Raw genomic sequence first — 22,746 nt, forward strand, 5'->3', positions numbered from 1 at the left:
TAACACAACCCAACATTCTCCCACTTGTTGTTTTCTTTCCACAAGGGTCCATAGGAGAGCTTAGTCATTTATCCAACCCTGCAACACCCATTGTTTCTCTACACCAAGAGAACTTCTCAGAGCTCACATATTTGTCAATGCATCTGCAGTATTCTTAAAAGTATCCATCTTTACCAGCAACGCCTTTTTGTCTTCTATCATATCCCTCACAAAGTGATACTACACATCAATGTGCTTTGCCTTTGAATGGTAAACAGGATTCTTTGCCAAGAAAATTGGACTTTGGCTATCACAGTCTATCCTTATAGATCCCTATACTAACCCCATACTTGAACACAATCTCTGCAACCAAACTACTTCCCTGCTTTCATGAGTGGCTGCCATGTATTCTGCCTCTATAGTTGATAGTGCCACTACAAATTGTTTCTTACTCAACCAACTGACTCTACCTCCAAATAGGTTAAAAACACACCCACTTGTAGATCTTCTCTGATCCAGATCTCCAGCCCAGTCTGCATCAAAAAAGCCACGAATATCCAAAACTCTATCTAATCTTGGTCTTCCTTGGTAGCACAAACCATAATCACTAGTGCCACGCAAATACGTGAAAACCTACTTCATTGTTGTCCAATGCTCCTTCCCTGGTTTTGACATAAACCTGCTCAATACTCCCACTGCATGTGCAATGTCTGGTCTAGTACAGACCATCTCATACATCATACTACCGACTTCACTTGCATATGGAACACGAGACATGTCCTCTTCCTCTTCTTGTGTCTTGGGACACTGTTATGCAGATAACTTTACACCTATACGAATAGGAACCTTCACCGGTTTACTATCTTACATATTAAACCTCTGCAGTATTGTCTCGACATACTTCCTCTAGTTTAACCAGAGCTTCCTCTTTGCCTGATCTCTTTCAATTTCCATGCCCAAAATATCGTTTGCAGCACCAAGATCTTTCATGTCGAATTTGGCGGAAAATTGGGTCTTCAAATCCTAGATAATTTCTTTGCCATTTCCAACCAGTAACATATCATCCACATACAAGACTAGATAAATAACATGGTCACCAATTAATTTAAAATACACACAATGATCTTCTTTGCTTCTAGTGAAGCCAAGTCCATGTATAAATGTATCAAATTTCTGATACCACATCCTTGGTGACTGTTTTAACCCATACAGATACTTTTTTAACTTCCATGCTAGTTCTTTCTTACCCTTCACCACAAAGCCTTTAGGTTGGGTCATGTAGATCTCTTCTTCCAAATCCCCATGAAGAAATGTTGTCTTCACATCCATCTGTTCTACCTCAAAATCAAAAGCACTGGGAATAGACAAAAGTAATATAATAGAAGCTATCTTGGAAACAGGAGAAAAAATATCACCAAAATCAATTCCCGACACCTGGGAATAACCTTTTGCTACTAACCGAGCTTTGTATTTCTCCACCTTTCCTTCTACATTTGTATTCTTCTTGAACACCTATTTGTTGCCAATGGGTTTCCTTCCGGCCGGCAACTCCACCAGATTCCAATCCTCATTTTTGTGCAAAGATGCCATTTCATTAACCATGGCCTCTTTCTATAGTTTTCCATCCTCTGAATATACTGCTTCCTTCATAGTTTTGGGATCACCATTAGTAACATATAAAGCAAAATTTGAACAAAAAGCAGATGGACTATAACTTTCTAGGTGCCTTCTTTCTCAAACTAATCTTCTCACACCCGGAGTTTGTGGTTCTTCATCTACTGATTCCTCTTCTGTTGTAGAGTCTGATTCTTCCTCATTAAGCTCAAACTCTATCTCCTCAGGTTCCTTTGGTTGGACTTCATGTTTAATAACATATTTCACCTCTCTAAAAACCACATCTCAGCTGTACACAACCTTCCTTGTTACTGGGTTCCAAAGCTTATAACCCTTTAAACCATCCTTATACCCAATAAAGATGCACTTTTTGGATTTACTATCCAACTTGGTTTTCTTCTCCTTTGGAACATGTATAAAGGGAGGGTTTCTTACCAATCTATACCTCTTGTGGAGTATTATCCTCCAACGTTGATGAAGGTGATCTGTTGACTAGGTAACATGCTGTCTCCACCGCCTCTGCCCAGAATTCTTGTCCTAACCTAGCACCACTGAGCATGATTCTTTCCCTTTCCATCAACGTCTTGTTCATTATTTCTGCAACTCCATTTTGCTCAGGTGTATATGGAGTAGTATTTTGCCGTGCTATACCACACTTCTTAAAGAATTCTTCAAATTCCTTAATGAAAAACTCTCCACCGTTATCTATCCTCAACACCTTTATCTTCTTCTTTGTCGGGTTTTCCACCAGAGCCTGAAATTATTTAAACCTGTCAAAGACTTCAGATTTCTTCTTAAGGAAATATATCCATGTATTCCTTGAGAAGTCATCTATAAATGATAAATATTACATAGACTTACCCAGTGATGGAACCTTCACAAGTCCAAACACATCACTGTGCACAAGCTCTAATATATGTTTCGCCCTCTTACCACAAGAGGCGAAACTCACCTGATTTTGCTTCCCATATACACAATTTTCAAAGAAATCAAAATCCAGAGATCTATTACTCATACCTTCTACCATACCTTTTCTATCAAGTATTGAAGGCCCTTCTCTCCAGTATGTCCAAGCCTTTGATGCCACAACATGGTCTTCTCTCCAGAGACCACTATATTTTCTGCTCCACTTTCAGGAACCATAGAACTTTTGCACCCATCGACAATAGTTCTACCTTACATCTTGTATAGAGTTCCAATCCAAAATCCCCGCATCAATTCCAGTGCTCCCTGAACCATCTTGCAGGTATCCTTCTCGAATGTTGTTTTTACACTTGCATCATCTAGCTTGCTTACGGAAATCAAATTTCTCGCCAATGCAGGAATATGTAGAACACTTGGATGTTTTCTAACCCTTCCACCTTGCAACTTCAACTTTACTTTTCTGTGACTAGCGATTCTAGCCTTCCTATCATCCCCCAAGAATATATCATCACCATCATATTTCTCATACTCGCGGAACCAATCTCTATGGGGAGTGAAGTGAGAGGATGCACCTGAGTCAATCAACCATGCTTCATGATCTACATGTGTACTTGAAGAGGCCAAGTACACATCCCCACCTTCATCTAAGGTGGTTTTCGCCTCTGCAGAAGGAGAATCACCAGATCCCTTTCCTTTTTCAGGATATTTAGATTTACAGTCCCTTTTGTAGTGCCCCTCCTTTCCACATTTCCAGCACACCACCTTTACATGTTTTCTTAGAGATTTAGATCTCCCTCTAGATTTGGATCTCCCACTCGATGACTTATTTTTGTTTTTGTTCTGGGACCATCCTCGTACAGACAAGGCATCACAATTCTGGTTCTCCACATTTTTCTATCTCATCTCCCCCGTTAGAAAGGATGAGACTATTTCATGAAACTGCAAGGTAGTTGCATTGATATCTATTGCAATAACCAGACTATCCCACGAATGTGGTAGAGAACACAACAAATTGATGCACTTATCTTCATATGAAATTTTAACATCAACAAATAATAACTAACTTACCACAATATTAAATGCGTTCAGATGTTCTGTCACTGAGTCTCCATCTTTCGTCCTCAGGTTATACAAATTTTTCCATAAGAATAGTTTATTCACTAGAGACTTAGATTGGTATAAAGTCCCTAACTTGTCCCACAAAGCCTTCATCTTAGCTTCCCCTGATACATTCAAGAAATATTGAATATGAGACACACAATTGTATTGTGTTCTTTGCCTTCCGATCCAACTTCTTCCATTCTTCATCAAACACTCGCATTGGTTTAACACCTGGATCTACCACCATCCACGATCTTTATCCACCAACAGATCATCCATATTGAGTTTCCATAACTCAAAACTCTGACCATTAAATTTCTCGATCTCTATCTTTCCACTGCTCGCCATCTTCTTTCACCACTAGAATCGATCTCGTAGATCTCCCACTGAACAGGGTCTACCACAGGCCCGAGCGAAACCCCTCAGCAACAAAGGCATCCCCTTGAAGCCAAAAAAACTTTGATACCAAATGTAGGTTTTAACCTCGTACATAAATTACCTGCATACGAATTCTAAAACACAGAAAATAAACAATGCGAATAACACATAAAACACATATACATAGAGATTTTCCCCTGGATTCCAAAACTGGGACTACCATCTTGATTTTTCATTATGTTCCTTTCAATGTTACAATACATATTTATATATGTCGAAGCATCTAATAGCACGGACCAAAAACCATCGTGTCCAATACCTTAGACTGAAAACCATCGCATCCAAAACCATGTGTGAAAACCATGCACACAACCATAGGTAGGTCTGCCCAACCTAATATAGGGTCCAAAAAAAATTTCCCCTAACCTTGTAGAGGGGAGCTACCCGTCGCCCTGAAACCCCCTAGATAGGGGGGGGCCACTGTCCCCCTGTGACCCCCCCACTGCACAATCAGCGCAATGAATCAGGGACTCCGCCCCCCCTCTAACCCCTTGATTAAATACGTGGGCTAGTCATGGAAAGAATATAACACAACCCAACATCCTGGACCCGAAGGTGAACCCCTTCCACCTGGTCTTGTGAGTATTGAAGAGATCCCATAGGAAGAAATTTGTCCCTCTTCTCCTGTTCATTTGAGAGGACTTCATCTTTATCAGACTTATCCTCTTCCTCCTCTTCAGACTCCATCTCAGCCTCCTTTGTTAGATTTTTTTCCTTTCAGTTCACCCTTGATTTTTTCACAACAATCATCTTTGGGATTGTTAACCATGACTGAATCTACTATGGTTTCCCAGCCTGCTACTTTGGTTGAGATAACCACTGTTGCTTCCTCATCCATGTTTGTGACATCACCAGAGACACATCTATATGGTGGCCCATCCATCCCACCTAGTTATCAATCGTTGTCTGGTACCTTCTTTGGTGCGACATCTAGTCCCTGGACCTCTCCCATGACGTCTATTTATGGAATTCCATCTGACACTTCTCTAATGAGCACTATGCAGTCTACTCCTTCTCCTCGCCTACACCTGTAATCAAACAATAGGTCGGTCCCTATGCTAGTGGATTCCTTCAACAACCTAATTCTACTTATATTGGGCACCATTCAACTAGTGGGAAATTTCCTGCATTACCCCCCTCCTCCTTTGGTGGGGGGAACCTGTTGTTGGTATGCCAAATATTAGTGCTTTGCCTTATTTGAATCCTCCTTATTATAGTTTTGTTTACAATGTTTGGAAACCTAATTTTCCAATCCAACCTGGTTTGGTTTTGAGTACATCCATGCATTCTCAATCTATGACATCTGCATCCCAAATTCCTACCTATTTATCTATACCTCAACAAGCTCAAATGAATGTGAGCCAAAATTTAATGGGTTGCCACTATGACTCAATCTATTATGATAGTATCTAGTACCTCTCAAATCCGATATACTTAGGCTCTACAAGGTGCCTCACAGTATCAACTGCTTGGATAAGGTATTCCTCAAACCCTAGTAGGACATACAACATATGGTATGACACAGCCTCCACCAACTCCACCTTATGTTGGACTGATGAAAAATCCCACAATACAATGGTATCAACCTTTTTAAGGTATCCCTCAAGTAACTTATCAAGGGAATCAAGTCTAAACCTAGCCACTCTAGCATATGCAAGGTTATCCTCGATCTGGACAACAAGTATATTCATTATTAGAACCCTCCCTATCCTGGTATCTAGGTTCTACTTTATCAAAATCCTCCTTATTATGGAACCCAGATTCTTGTTGCCTAGGTTATTCTATCCTACCCAGGCTATCCTCCTCTGGATTTTAATAGTAAGTTACCTTTTGTGGCAGCTTTTGAACTAACAGATTTGACTCAGTTCACAAATAATCCTATTGCTCATTCTCCTTTCTGGCCAATAATGCCTACTAAATTTCCTTTTGATATCCCAAAATTCAATGGGAATCTCGAAGAAGACCCATCCACGCACATGATGAATTATCATCTATGGTCTTGTTTGAACTTCCAAAATGATGATTCCATTCAATTACGTCTTTTCCATTGTATGCTTATGGGTTCCATAATTAAATGAAATTACCTAAAGCTTCATTCAATAATTTCAGTTCCTCAGCCACTACATTCCTACCACATTTCTAGTTGCCGATACGATATGAGTGGCGAGGTCGTCGTCAGTTGGTTAAAACTTAGGTTCCTAATCAATTGTTAGCGAAAATATTAATTAAATCTTTGTTTCCATCAATCATAAAAGATGTAGCTAAGGGTGGAGATGTGACTAAAGTGCAAGTGATTTCTCTTGCCTAGTATTTGGATCTCATCTATACCCAATCTGACACACTTTATGAGAAAATACCAAATGCCTTGAGACCCTCAAATAATGTTCCTCAACCTCCTAGTAATGAATCACATGTTTTTGATGGCATGATTGGTTCTTCTAGTTCATAGTCTGAGAGTCAACCATATGGTACTACTCCTATAACTACCAAGAACCCTCCATCCAATCCTCCTGTGACTTCTACTTCTAAGGTTAATATTGTCTAGTACAATAAAGGTAAATCTCAACAATAAGCAGGAAGTAAGAAGAAAGGTAAAGGAAAAAAGAAGAAAGATTCTCCTCTATAGGATAAACAAACAAATCAATCCGAGCACTTCACTTGTGACTTTCCTCACTAGGCAGAAGTGAAATAATTTTTGAAATCTTCTACCTCCCCCACTATGTTGACTAACCCGTTTCCTGACTAGGAGATGCACATGGTTTCTTGGGACCCTACTTCCGCTAACTCGATTTTAATTCTTTCCTCCGCAAAGCCGAAGTTTGATATTATGGTGGCTACTCGAAGCAAAGTCTATGATAGTGTTAATCCTATGAATAGTTAGGTTAATGATCCAGGTGGATATTGGTGGCCACCCACCAATTCCACTTGCACCCCCACCATTGCTTCTTTCAGTTTTTCAGTTTCCTTAATTGTAGCACAATTTACTATTTTTAACAGTTTTTCGGGTCCTAAACTTGCGGAGCCATTTTCAGGCCCTAAAAGACGTTTTTTTCGAAGTATACCGCCGGTGATTCACTATATTTCCGTCCTAGTCCTCAGAGAGATCTTTCCAATGGGTTATCATGCGCGTAAAATGGAGATAATATGACCAAGTCGCGACCCCGGGAAGTTAGTTGTCCAACTCACCCGAACGGGGCCCATAAAATCTTGGTGTTACATCTTGTCGGGTTAGGGTTTTGGTTGTTTATGGTTTTCTCTTATTGTTCAATAATAAAAAGGCCCTTGAGCCTCATTGTGAGGCAGTTCAGAGGCATGTAGCTACCACATCTCTTCTTAGAGATAAGCTAACATCGCCCTAGCTGGTTTTATTTCCATTTTTGTTTGTAAGCATATTTTAGTATTTTACATTAATGAAATGAAGTATTATTTCCACTGCAACTTTGTGTTTATGGTTATCTCTGTAATTTGTTGCATTCTTTTTTACATCTAGATCAGTGGCATCAGAGCGGTCTGTTTTTTTTTTCTTTGTTTTTCTTTGCATGTCCCCAACAAGGTCAGGATATAAGGAGTTAGGGCTTGAATTGGTCGAACCTTTGCAAGACCAGCCTCGAAAATTCCGATGGCCTCCCATGGTGGATGAAAAGAAAGACGAGGGGACAGGATATCCTATCAAAATCTTGCTCAAAGAAGCCCTCGAGTGACAAAGGAACGTGATGATGGAAAATTTTGCCTAGATCCTTCAGTGGCTACCCAGGGGCGACGCATCAGCTTCCAACAACTACTCCAGAAACGCGACACCGTTTAAGGTACAAGTTAATTTTGAAATCCCCATAATCAAGGGTCAAGTAGATGCAGATGCTATTGATAAATGGTAAAATCTTCTAGAGGTTTATTTTTCTGTTCATGAGTTTTCCAGTCGGGAAAAAATTATTTCCACTTTTCTCAAAGCAGCCCCCACGTCAAGGACTGGTGGGAAACCTACTGCGAGTAGAAGGATGAAAGTAAAAGCTCACTATTTTTAGCTGCACCCACTTGGAATTCATTCTAGGATGCCATCAAAGAGCAGTACTACCCTGTCGGAAGATATGAGAATCAATACATAAAGTGGACCACGTTGTGGTAGGGAAGGGACCAAGACATGCTAGAGTTTACCAATATTTTCCATACCCTTCACACAAAGTTTGGTATCAAGGATTCAGAGAAGCATTTGGTATTAAAATACCGAGACTACCTGCACAAGTACATATAGGAAGAAATAGAATTCCTGAACATCTCCTTGCTTGGCACGACATATTGATATGTTTTCAAGGTCGAGCAAAAGTTTAAACAGAAGAAGCGAGACTTTGGATATGCAAATACGAAGCAAGGGAAAGGTGCCCCCAAACTGTAGAATAATGGACAAAGCCAAGGTGGGGCGGCCCAAGAAAACCCACCAAAAATGCAAGTAAAGAACATTGTCGTGAAGCCGACAAAGGACAAGGGAAAGTGGTGTGAGCTCCATAAGAGCTCCACTCACAACACAAGTGAATGTCAGGCCAAGCAGTCACTGGTGGCTGAGCTAAAGGTTTCAGAATCAGATGCATGTTCCAACTCTAAATCAAAACCCAACAAGGGGAATGACAAAGGGAAGCATATCATCAATCCAGAGCCCAACACCATCGTTGCCACCATGAAGATCCAGAAGGAGGAAACCGAAGATCTAGAGGAGGAGGAGCGTCTCTTCCACTCCTAGATGTGGGTAAAGGGCTCCCTACTATAGTTCATTGTCGCTAGTGGGAGCCAAAAGAACCTCATTTCGTTAGAGTTCATGAAGAGGTTGGGCTTACCGACCACAGCACATCCACAACCGTACACCATCGGGTGGCTTCACCAAGGACATGATCTTCCCGTGAGCCAGCAGTGTCGCCTTCCATACAACATCAAGCCCTTCATGGATGAGGTATTATGTGACATTGCTCCCCTTGAAGTTTGTGATGTATTATTAGGGACAACAATACTTGTGGAAGAAACATGCTGTGTATGAATCAAGGCCACGTGCTGTTATTATTACCTTGGGAAATAAATTGTACAGGATACTGTAGGTAGCACTGCCTACCGCCATCTCTTTTGCTACTACAAAGTAATGTAGTAAGCTCATTTCCAAAACCGGGATTTTTTTTTTCCTGATGATGCGCCCTCAAGGAAAGAAGAAGACGATGGCCACGACCTCGAGATAGGGCCCCTCCACATGACAACTACAGATGGACAAGGTCGTGGAGGAGTACGAGGACGTCGTTCACCTCTCTCGCAGGGTTTCCTCTGCACTATCAGGTCAAACACTCCATTGATCTGACCCCAGGTGTGCCGCTGCCCAATGGACCAATGTATTAGCACTCCTTTCTGGATAACGATGAAATCAAGTGGCAGATTCAGGAGTTGCTACAGCAAGGTCACATTCGTTCGAGTTCATTGTCCTGTGGGAGCTCGATCGTGTTAGTATAGAAGAAGGATGGGACTTGGAGACTTTGTATTGACTATCGGGCATTGAACAAGATCACTGTTCATAATAGGTACCCGATCCCACGGATTGATGACCCCCTGGACCAACTGAAGGGGGAAAATATTTTAGCAAGATCAATTTGAAGTCAAGATATCACCAAGTACCAATCAAACCCTCTGATGTGTGGAAGACTGCCTTCAAAGCCAAGGAGGGCCTTTTCAAATGGTTGGTTATGCATTTTGGATTGACAAATGCTCCTTCAACCTTCATGAGGCTGATCGACGACACCTTGCAGCCATTCACCAACTCATTTGTAGTGGTATACTTGGATGACATCCTAATCTTTAGCCAGAGTTGGGAAGAGCACCTCCACCACATCCGACAGGTTCTCCAAACACTGCGGCAACACAAGTTATGTGCCAATTTGATGAAATGCACTTTTGGCATGACCCAGGTTCAGTATCTGGGATACATTATTGATGAATAGGGGGTGCATGTGGATTCAGCCAAGATCTAAGTCATTCAGGATTGGTCATCTCCAACCACTCTGACAGAGCTTCGTAGCTTTCTAGGTCTTGCCAACTTCTACCGCAGGTTCATGTTGGGATTTTCTCATATCACTTGGCCCTTGAGTCAAGTCACCAAGGGAGGAGCGAAAGCAAAATTATTTTGGTTTGAATCTCAACAGAAGGCATTCACAAAGTTGAAATATCATCTCTGCTCGGCACCAGTGCTCGCATTACCAGAATTGCAACAACCATTTGAAATCAAGACAGATGCCTCTAACTATGCTATTGGGGTAGTCCTTACTCAACATGGGCATCCAGTGGCATATCACAGTGAGGCACTTTTAGACACAGTCCGTAAGTAACCCACTTATGACAAAGAGATGTATTCCATTGTGCAGACCTACCAACAATGGAAGAATTATATTTTGGGGAAGGAAACGATCATCCACACAGACCACCGACCCCTGCAGTTCATACAGACCCAAGGGAAATTGCAGAAACATCGCCATTAGAGGAGGTCCACATGCCTGCAACAATTCCATTTGAATATCAAGTATAAGGAGGGAAGCACCAATAATGTTGCAGATTACCTCAGTCGACCACTGATCATGGCGTTAAGCACCGTGCTCAACTCTTGTGGGCACGAGACTTCTAATTGACCACTTCTCTATAAAAGCGACCCAGAATTCAGCCACACATTCCAAACACTCTTAGAGGCTTAGCATGTTCTAGATTTTCACCTTCGGGATGCCCTGTTATGCCACCTGGGTCACCTTTGTGTTCCTTCAAGCGAGCATGCCAAGATGATTTGGGAAGCACACTACAGTTGGGCTGCTGGGCATTTCGTGGTCAAGAAAATCATGGCAGTACTACAAAAGTATTTCTATTGGCCGAATCTTCGATAGGATGTCGGGAAGTACATCAGATCATGCACTGCCTGCGCCATTACCAAACTGACCATAAAGAAGTAAGGCCTTTATACCCCGCTGCCTACCCCTATTCGACCTTGGGAATCCATTTCCATGGATTACATGTCAGGCCTTCCTTCCACTGAGCATGCAAACGACTGTGTTTTTGTGGTCGTCGGCAGGTTCTCGAAGATGGCCATTATGGCAGCCTACAAGAAGAATATCATGGTAGAAGCCACTACTAAAATCTTCTTTGAATGAGTGTGGGTACACTTTAGGATCCCACAGTCTATCATCTCAGATCGGGATAGCAGGTTCCTTAGTACATTTTGGTCCAGTCTCTGGTCGATGCTGGACACCAAACTCACTAAGTCCACAGCCTTCCATCCTCAAACTAATGGTGAGACAGAGGTTGTCAACAGGATGATCATACACATTCTACGCATGTACAACTCAAAGCATCCACGCACATGGGACGAGAGCCTCCCCTATGTTCAACACAGCTACAACTGGGCTCTCCACAGCTCGATTGGCAACAACCCTTTTCAAGTGGGCTTGGGATTCCAGCCACTATGTCCCATTGATGTGGGCATGCCATTTGCAGCTACTCACACAGATTGAGCTCATGTTTAGTTCGAAACAGATAAGGAAAACAACTTCGTTGAGCACATCCAACATATTCGCTAGTAGGTCCATGACATTCTGGAGAAATCAAATGCCAAGTACAAGCAGCGACATGATCAACATCAGGTGCCACACAAGTTTTAGGTGGGCGACAGGCTCTGGTTGCATTTGCAAAAGGAACGCCTTACCAGAGCTTATCAAAAACTCAGACCACTCTGATATGGTCCTTATACCATTACCAAGGCTGTGGGAGATAATGCATTTGAGCTGAGCATTCCCCCATTCCTTGGCCTACACCTAGTGTTCAATGTGGACCACCTTCGGCCGTACTTTCCACCATTACTAGACACATCCGACATTGCAGAACAGCTCACACCCACAGAGTTAAATCGAGATTGCATGGAACAAGCTACAACTGATTGGATCATGGACACACAGATCAAGCACACTCACCGGCAGAATATCCAACTGTATTGAGTTGTCAAAGCAAGCCAACTCCTCCACCAAGGCAAGTGGCTCACCAGGGACCAAGTTCAGCAGAAGTTTCCTCATCACGTGGAAGAACTCAACGCAATGGGGACCATTGCTTCCTAAGGGGGGAGGAATGATCCTGATGGATATTGGTGGCCACCAGCCAATTCCACTTGGACCCGCACCATTGCTTCTTTCAGTTAATCAGTTTCATTAGTTGTAGCACAGTTTACTATTTTTAGCAGTTTTTCGGGTCCTAAACTTTCAGATTTGTTTTGAGGCCCTAAACGATGTTTTTTTTGAAATCTACATCCAATGATTTTCTGTTTAAAATTTTCTTTTTTGTCGTAGTCCTCAAAGAGATCGTTCCAACAGGTTATCATGCACGTAAAACTGAGATAATATGACCAAGTCGCGACCCCGAGAAGTTGGTTGTCCCACTCACCCCAATGGGGCCCATAAACTCTTGGTGTTACATCTCCTTGGGTTAGGGTTTTTTTTGTTTAGGGTTTTCTATTATTGTTCAATAATATAAAGGCCATTGAGCATCATTTCAAAGTAGTTTAGAGGCATGTAGCCACCACATCTCTTCTCAGAGATAAGCTACCATCACCCTAGCTGGTTTTATTTCCATTTCTATTTGTAAGCATATTTTAGTGTTTTACATTAATAAAATAAAGTATTATTTCCACTGCATGTTTGTGTTTATGGTTATCTCTGTAATTTGCTGCATTCCTGTTTAAATCCGGATCAACTAATGATAAAACTACCTGTTCAACTCCATCTCCATCGAATCCTACGCTACCTACAATTCATAGGAAATTAACCATTAAGCCTTAGAAGGGTGTCATTCATAAATATTATTTCAACCCTCATGCACGAGATTTCCAAAATTATAACATAGTTGAGGACCTGGCTTAGTCTCTGTCAGCTATGTCCACGCCTGAGGTGTTGCAAAACTGTCCCACCCACCATCAGATGTATTGATCCTTCAGATTCTAACCTAGTCGTTTTCAATCATGAGAACTACTCACTTTCAGCTCAATTGGCCTTTATGATCCAGGTCATCGTCCGCGGTAAGAACATCCATCATTCTATTGTAGACGAAGAGGCCTCTACCTGCATTATGTCTTTATCCTGCTGGAAGGCTATTGGTTCTCCTCAATTGAGTTAGTCACCCACTACCTTAAAGGCTTTTGACAGACGAATGTATAAACCTTCTGGTATTTTGAACTCCTTTCATGTAGAATTAGGAGATAAATTTGTATCCTTAAAAGTAGAAATTATTGATGGACCACTTGATAATAACCTTACATTGGGTCGAACGTGGGATTACACCATTGCTATTGTCATTTCAACTTATTTCTGGATGATTGCCTTTTCCCATAAAGGTGGGATTGTAGCCATCGACCAACTCACCTTATTTTCCTCTAGTTCTTAAGTTACAAGAAGTGTCCCTCTTGTAAGGGAAACTCTACACCCATATCAACACATCGGGGTTGGATTTCTTAAGGATTCCTCTCTCATGGAAACCTTTTTTCTTCCTCTGCCTTTGCTTCTTGATAGCTCTCCTTCGGTTTCCTATATCAATATGATATCATCTTCTACTATCCCAACTGATCCATGGTTTGTACTAGATAAAACTAATATTGACAGTTTCGGCGACTGAATGTTGTTGGTCCCTATTGAGCTTGATTATGAATCCATTTATTCTTCTTGTGTGACTCATCCTGATCTTACCTCTTTGTTCAATTAGATTGATAATTCATTGTATTATGGAATTTATTATGATATTTTCTCACACATTCCCCACCGATGAGAGCATCATGGAGATGATGATGCCAAATGACATGTTTTGGGATGATCATCACCATCATTCCTCCTTACTAGATTCCATTGAGGATGATCTCAATAACCTGTATCAACCTAATATCATTGAGTTTCCTACGAATTCAATTTCAATTCACAAAATCAATTATGAAAAGAACCTATCAAATATCGAAGGGATGATACCTCGCGGTATTGCAATTAAACTGGATATTGTCGAGAATCTACACATTGGTGCATCTTATTCTCCAGATGAGATTAAGACCTATAAGGCTATATTCCAGGAATTTTGAGATGTGTTTGCTTTCTAGTATGCAGAAATGCAAGGTATCAATCCAAATATAGTGGTGCATGAAATTAAAACCTATCATGATGCAAAACAAGTCTGGCAGTGCATACATCTAGTCAATCCCAAGAAGGCTACCATGATTAAAGTTGAAGTTGAAAAAATTCTACGTGTTAGTTCCATATACCCAGTTCGTTTGATTGATTGGGTGTCAAATATTGTTCTTGACATGAAGAAAAAAGGAACAATACGTGTATGCATCGATTATCGGGATATAAATTGTGCTTGTCCAAAGGACAATTACTCAATCCCGTTCACTGACCAAAGCTGTTGATGACTATGCCCATTGTGAGATATATTCATTCATGGATGGTTTCTTTGGATATAATCAAATCAACATTCTCCCAGTGGATCAACCGAAGATTGCATTCATTTTTCCCTGGGGTACATTTGCATACCAAAAATTCCTTTTGGCTTAAAGAATGTTGGGGCTACATTTCAGAGGGCCATGGATTATGCCTTATATGATATCAAACATATCGTGCAACCTTATTTGGATGATCTATCTACTCATTCTAAACATCAGACTGATCACCCGATGCATCTTCAGGCCATATTTTTACGATGTAGACATTATAATATTCGACTTAATCCTCATAAATGTGTGTTTTCTGTTAGCTATAGTAGGCTTCTTGGTATTTTCATTTCAAGACATGGAATTTTTATCAATCCATTGAAAGTTCATGCAATCATCGATTTTCGTGATCCTTCTTCCCTCGTTCAGCTTCAACGACTACAAGGGAAGGCCAAATTTCTTCAGAGGTTTGTCCCTGATTATGTTGAGTTGACCAAAGGATTCACTCGCCTACTTAAGAAAGGGGTTCCCTTCCATTGGGATAACACTACTCAATAGGTGTTTGATGCCTTGAAAGATGTACTGATTTAGACATCTATATTATATCCCCCTGATTACCAATGTGATTATTTCTTATATCTCGCTACTGCAATTATTACCATAGAAATGGTATTGGTCTAGGAAGACTATCTAGGGACTGAACATCTGATATATTATTTGAGTATGAATCTTAATGATACCAAAATCAAGTATACCCATGTAGAAAAGTTAGCTTTGGTGGCTATCCAAGCCGTCCAAAGGTTTTGTCATTATATATTGCTCCAAAACACTATGGTTGTTTCAAATTGAAACCTTATGACATATATTTTGTCACGTCAACTACTAGGGGGAAAATAATCCAAATGGATCATCATCCTACTAGAGTTTGGTTTGGAATATATCAAGTCCAAATCCAAGAAATCCCTAGTTTTTGTTGAGCTTATTTGCGACCTTCCGACTGCCGATTTTGAATCGACGTCTAAAAATTCCATCCCAAACGAGTCATTTGTTTTATTTCATCATCTGACTTATGGTATGGAGACATTCTTATATATCTCTAGACCCAGAATTTCTGGTCTAATACATCTCACTCCAAAAAATGATGCATTCAATACCAATCCAAGCAGTACATCATCATTGATGACACCCTTTATCACCGCGGTATTGAGATGGTTTTTTGTAGGTGCCTCACCCATGAGGAGGCCGAGAAATTCCTTAATGAATGACTCTCAGGGGCATGTGGCAGTCATTTGTCTAGTTATGCTACTGCACAAAAGATCTTGCGTGCTAGTTACTTTTGGCCTGCCATATTTCATGATTGTATTCTCGCTATCCAGAAGTGTCATGCATGCCATATTTATGATTGTAAGACCCATTATTTGCCTGTTTCAATGCATCTTGTTATCACCGTAGGTACTTTTGTGAAATGGGGTATAGATTTCATGACATGTAACCCTCACTTGACCGAGGGGCATGGATATATTACTTTAGTGGTTGATTACTTTATTAAATGGGTTGAGACGATGCCCACATTTAACAATACTTGCAAAACAACTACATAATTTTTCTTTAACCATGTCATTGCACGATTTGGTGATCCGCAAGCCATAGTTACAGACCATGGGAAACACTTTATAAATCACATGACGTCCAAACTAACTGCCAAGATGGGACTCTCTCATGAAAGTTCCACTCCCTACTACCCTCAAGCTAACGATAAATATGAGGCTATTAATAAAGTCCTTAAAACAATGCTTCAATGTATGATAGGGGTGCATAAATCATACTTTCATTTTCTTATTTACGTTTCCTTGTGGGAATATCAAACCTTCGTTAGGACTACTAGCACATTTATGCCATTTCAATTGGTTTATGGTCTGGAAGCTATCATCCCAATTGAATGTGAGATTTCATCAATAAAACTTGTTGTAGAACTTCTTCTTGCTACTTTCGTAGAAGAGGAATGTCTCTTACATTTGACACACTTAGATGAGACTCAAAGAGATGCCACCATGGCTAATGAAGCTTATAAGAAATGTGCGAAGTTGTAGTATGACAAAAATGTCAAGCCTTGTGTCTTCTCAGAAGGATATCTTGTACTTATATATGACCAAGAATATGAGAAATTACGATCAGGAAAGTTCCAACCCATGTGGTTAGGTCCATATATTGTCAAGCGTGTTCCTACTAAACGAGACTATGAGCTAGTCAATTTTGATGGAATTCCACTGGTGCAACCTAGAAATGGGTTGTACCTTAAAAAATACTATGCTTTATTTTTGCGTAGTTCACTACGTACATACTGTATATAGGTGTGTTGAGTGTGTTTGTAGTGTGTCTCTTCAAAGTTTCCTACGATTTCTTTTGATCTTGTTTACGTTTGGTTTGTAGATGTAGGCATCCTATGAACCATATGTTGGTTATGATGATGGCGCTAGTCGTAGTACTTAGAACCTATCTTCCACAGCATGGGATATCTTTGCTCCAAATGGTGAGTTAGTCAATCTATGAGAGATTTGTATCGGTCATTCTAGAAATAACATCGTTGAGTATAGGGCAGTGGTCGAGCTTATGTTTTATGCTATTTCACATGGTATCTGCTGTTTAGTCATCAAACATGACTCACATGTTGTAGTACTACAATTTACTAATGTTTATTCGGTTAGAAGTCCAACTATTCTTTGCATGTTCTTAAGGGTTTGCCTTCTAGAAGACACTTTGATTTCATCCTATATCAACACATTTCTAGAAATCTAAACATATTGATGGATACAAAGGGCTAATCATGTGTTATATATACATTTGCGACATATGTAAATAAATTTCAATACACATCACATCCACTGAAAGTAACAATAGGAACATCGGAAATGAAAGTTGATTCCGCAAAGGCAGGTGCAGAGAAAAAGGGCATGGTCCATTCCATATCTAGATGCAGCTCGAGCAGATGTTACAGCTTCACCAATTGACTTTATTGATCGAGTCAAAGTAACGAAGCCAAATCTAGCGGACCCTCGAGAAGCAATCTACGTAAAGCATATCTAATGAGCAGCGAACTCCATAGGACGACAAGGGATCCGTAACTGCAAGTAAGGACTCTAACAACGAATTGGTATCTTGTTCTAGATAACACTACTTTCGGGTATCACTAGAAACTTATTAGTAACAATATCACTATGGAAAACCTCAACCCTTTTACCCTACCTCGGGTGGGGGTACACCACTTGGGAACTCATCGTACTTCTTAGGTCGGGTCAGTTATTTCATTACTTATTTACCATCCATCATTGTGGTTCCACTAAGCTATTTTAGCTAGTTCCCTAATGCAAAAGAAATTTAGATCACCCGGTGGACCATATGCCTCAAACCCATGCCAACAATAGGGACATAGTCACTCACTATTCATATGGCCCTCTCCCGTTGCTAATAGTTAGTTTGACCTTTCCCGATGGCCTTAAGCAAGCGGCTTTAACCACTCACTGGGTTGGGTGAAGATATCTCCCGGAGTGATAGGAAGAGGACACTCGACGCTGGCGGGTTATTATCCATTCATCACACCCTTTCGAGATCAAAAGGCGGATAGATATAGGTCTAGCAAATCATCCGATGAAGCAGCAGAGGATATGGGTCCGATTCCCGTTATACGCGATGCGGTTAATGAAAAAGACCGATCCAGCGAGATACGCCCGCATTAAGACTAAACATAGTTTTATATATAAAGGTTTGGTTTTACAAAATTTGTGCCCAAGACACATATTGTTGCATGACCTATCATATAAAAAAATACATGCAAATATGACTATCAGCCTCCTAGTATACTAATCATAGAGCTCATGGTAACATGCCACTGCATGAGCTATCTTGTGAAATAGTCAACAAATACAACTTAGCACTCCAATAGTGTGTTTCTAAAGTCACATAGAAAGTTGGCCGACCATGGTCTCATCTATCCCATGTGTTAGCCCCTCCATGTGGTGCTCCACCTCTACCAAATTCTTAGCTACATTGAGATCTTGTAGTACATCTCGTACTACTGCAACAACTTGTACTAGTGCTACTGCTTGTTGTGGGTATCCCACACAACATAGATATGAAGCACATATAGATCGAACAAGCCCAATATCTGCATGAAAATCAATAGTTTGTCTGAAATACATTTAAAAACACAAAAAAATTGTAAAACTTAAAATAAAAAATGTTTGACATGTCATACATATATCACCTCACTGCTCACCATCAGGAAGCACGAGCTCAGGGTCTCCAGAAAATTCCATCCCTGTGTATGGATAATCATTTATCATAATGAATTTTCTATGCATGCATCCAAAGAAGGCTGGTGTGAAACTGATCACCAATGGACCTGCATGTTGGGACATAATATCTATCCACCTCCTCATCCATGGAACTCTTGGATCAATGAGCTCATGTGTGATATGTTGAGGTTGTAGTAATGGAATTCGTTCTAAGCCGAAGGAGATCAAGATCGAACCATATCAAATTTTTTTTAATCATCCACTTCTTTCTTTACTCAGTTTTTCTTTCATGTTAACCATCACTCTCTTACTCTAGTTGAAAATTGTTGGCTCGATACATTATAGGGCACACTGCATAGCTACGTGAAGTATAGAGCTACCAACCAATATGGAAATGATGAAATGGATCGTTCTTAAAGGAAACAAAGTGTTACACAGTATTTTGTCGCATCTCCTGCACTTCCCTGTGACATACCCTAAAGTGCCCAAAACATGATCATTATACAATATACTCATCCATGTATATAGCTTAGATCCATCCTTTAACTTTTCTTGGAAAATATCTGAAGCTTTCCCTGAAGAAATGGCTCTTGAAACCCTAAAATTAGGGTCATCTCCCTTATGAATCTCAAAACCGCGATGATCGCCTGTTGCACCTTGTTAAGCCAACAGAACATTGCTCTGTTCTCTTTCATATCCACGATGGTCTCAAAAAGTAAGTTTTTCCAAAGAGGATGAGAAGCTCCGTGATCTAGAAGTTTCCAGAGTGGTAAGCTGGAGGTGTTTTCGCATAGATGAGGTCAAATCCTCCTAATTTTACCTCTTGGTCTCATCCCTATGAGCTACCTCCTTAATATGTGGGCCTAAACCTATCTTTGGAGGAGTCCTAACTCCCTCTCCCAGCCTATAAATTTCCTTTCTACCATTCCCAAATGGTTGATCTATGTCCATTTACACCCTTATGCTGAGCTTGTGCTTAGAGGTTATTCATTAGACTTGGAGAGTTTCTTGGCTTGGAGTTGGATTACCACTCAAGGAGAGCCTTTCAAAATCAAGGCTATGGTTGTAAGTTTCCCCTTTATTCTTTAAATAATAATACAACTGCTGGTTCATTTTCCCAAAATATATATGTTCATGTATGTATTGGCTTGGCATTCCTTAATAAGCTAAGTAGGTTATTATTGGATTTTCTATTGGTTTTTGCATGCTTTGTTGTCTCTTGGTCACTTGTGCAGGTACATAAGTGCTAAAAGAAGTAGGAGCAAGTCCGTGACACAAGCGGTTCGAGGATCTCAACAAAGGAAATCGGATTATCATTAGAGCAAGGTAGGCCTTCTCCCTTGCTCTACTTTTAAATTACAATCTAGGAAGAATTCTAGTTGATTGTCCCTTCCGTTGCTAGACCCACTCATTGGGCTAGAGGGATCGTCTCTATATGTAGAGAGGATTAACCTTGTCAACAAAATGATGACTTTGCTGGGTAGCCTATGACCCTTTCCTTCCCTTCCTTCACCTTGTATTTTGATGAGTTTGATAAACCATTGATTTTTAGACTTCATTGCTTGTTTGTAGTGAGTGTCATTGTCTGGTAGAAGCCTGGAGATTGTTAACTTGAGATGTTTTTAAATATTTTGGATTTCTTTTTTGTTTTCCTCGACCATCGCAGATTTGAGCCTGATAGTCACGATGATATCGTGGGTTTTTTAGTTACAGTAGTGATGATCACTACTTTACTCCTGATAGGTGCAATGATTGCAAAAAAATGAGAAATTTAGGGTTTGCTCTCTTACTTTCAGTTCTAGTTGCCTTCTCCCTGTGATTTACCAGTGTGTTCTTCATTGACTCTCTCATTGCCTAATTGCAATTGTATTTTAACTTGACTTGAGTGTCCTTGAAGATTGATTAGCCTTTTAGGGTTTTAGGTCTTCTAGGTCAACCTTCATCCACTTGTTTGTCTTTCCATCTATAATCAAAGATCAATTTCTTGTGTTAAAGAGTCTTTGTGTGTTCATATATACTTTGCATATTACTTTTGGGTTCTTGTGCCTTAAGTTGTTTTCATTAGTGGATATAGTGAAAGTTACTTAAGCTTCATTTGGAAAATGATAGATTACAAATCGATTGTATCATTGGAATCAAAAGGAAGTGTTTGCTTTGAATTCTTTTGTGTTTCGAAGTGAAACTGAAAGTTCTACTCTTTTCATAGTTTTTGAAGCATTTTGAGTTGCATTCAAATCAATGATGTGAAAGAGATTTTCATATTTCTTGGCTTTCTTGCATTCTTTTTTACTTTGCACTAGATTACATTAGTTGCATTTTGAAAAAGAAAAAAATCATCATGATATCTTAAGGACATTTTGATTTAAGATTTGTTTTGGCATTGCATTTTCTTATCATATGAAAGATTAGATTTCATATTTTGCATTTAGCATTTGAAGATTGTCATGGATTCATTTTTGCATTTGGTTTGATGCACGATTTGAGTGATCTTCTTCACTACATAGATATCTTTCATTGAATTGAAGGATTTCAATTTCATCATCTAGTTTGCATTTTAGGAACAGGTAACATCATTAAGTCCTTGAAATTGAGACATAGTTACCAGATAAACTTTAAAATCTATCAATTAATCTAAGGAAAATTTGAAACATTAACGATCATATCTAGTGTTCTAGGTTAGAGATGTGCTTCGACATCTTAAAAACTTAGCAGCTATCATTCACTTCAGCATTAGACAGTGCTAACATGGGCTTATGCTCCCGTACTGTCGCATATATAAAGGGAAACCCCCTAGGTTGTAATCTTTTATCCGTAGGAAGCCGAGTTTGTCACCCTGTAAATGTGATACACCAAACACAACATTCGAGGAGATTTCCTACACGTACGTCAAGTCCTTGCTTAATTTATTGGCTAAGGTGTATATTGCAATTCACAGTTACTTGGTACTCCTTTTACCTAGATTCACCTGAGCAATCATTTGATATTTTTTGACTGAAAATATCATCAAGAAAGTTGTCCTTTCAAGGTCGCAAAACTATTGAAAGTGACTAGAGTCTCCTTTTCACCCTTTTCACGACTCTTAAAAGATGAAAAGGAAATGTTTTTGTTTCTAAAATATAACTGCCCACAGTAAACGTGTCAATCCAAAGCAGTTGCTTCTTAGACAAAATTGAGTAATTTCTTGTTAATTTCAAGATTTTTAAAGCCCTAAACTAGTTTTTCCTTTCCTTTTTTGTTTTTGAGGGGAAGCCATCATGGCTGAACCATTGAGTCCATCTCATAGTTCCCTTTCATTGTCTGATACTGAAGGGTCCTCCCAAGGAGTTCATCTGGAGCTTCCTCAGTCACTTGAGGATCAAGGTGTTGAACTTGGAATTATTTTGAGTATCCAACCTTTGTCTTCTCATCCGCCTCCATCAAATTCCTCATCACCTCAAGAAACTGATCTAGATTCCTCTAATAATCCTATTCAATCCCTCAAGACTCTGCAACGACTGGTTATCTATCCACCAAACCCATTGTTCGATCTTGTTGTGATATCTCCTCAACGCCCTTATAGTTCGTACAATCGACCTGGTATTCCTTTGGAGTTATCTCCTCATTCATCTCTGGTTCGTTGTCGTCAGTTGTTTCCACCCATGGAGTTAGAAGGCAAGATCCCAGTCTCCTCTTTGGGTCATTTGGCAGTCTCCGCTAACCATACTCCTCACGTAGATGATGAGCAGGGATATGAGTTCTCTACAGAAGGCTTTCCTTATACAGGAAGAGTCTCATCTCTCTCTTATCTTGATATTAGTGAACCCATGTTGTCGCATGGTTATACCTCTTTAGCTCAGTTGGTTTCAGGAACTCCTAGTGCCTCATCATTGTATCAGAACCCCATCTGGTCTTTCGGCACTATTCCTACATCAGGTCCATTCGTTCAGAACACGACCTCTT

Source organism: Pinus tabuliformis, chromosome 3_1, assembly GCF_031772625.1.
Source record: "Pinus tabuliformis cultivar Carrire ecotype Pingquan chromosome 3_1, CPIR1, whole genome shotgun sequence".
Lineage (NCBI taxonomy): Eukaryota > Viridiplantae > Streptophyta > Pinopsida > Pinales > Pinaceae > Pinus > Pinus tabuliformis.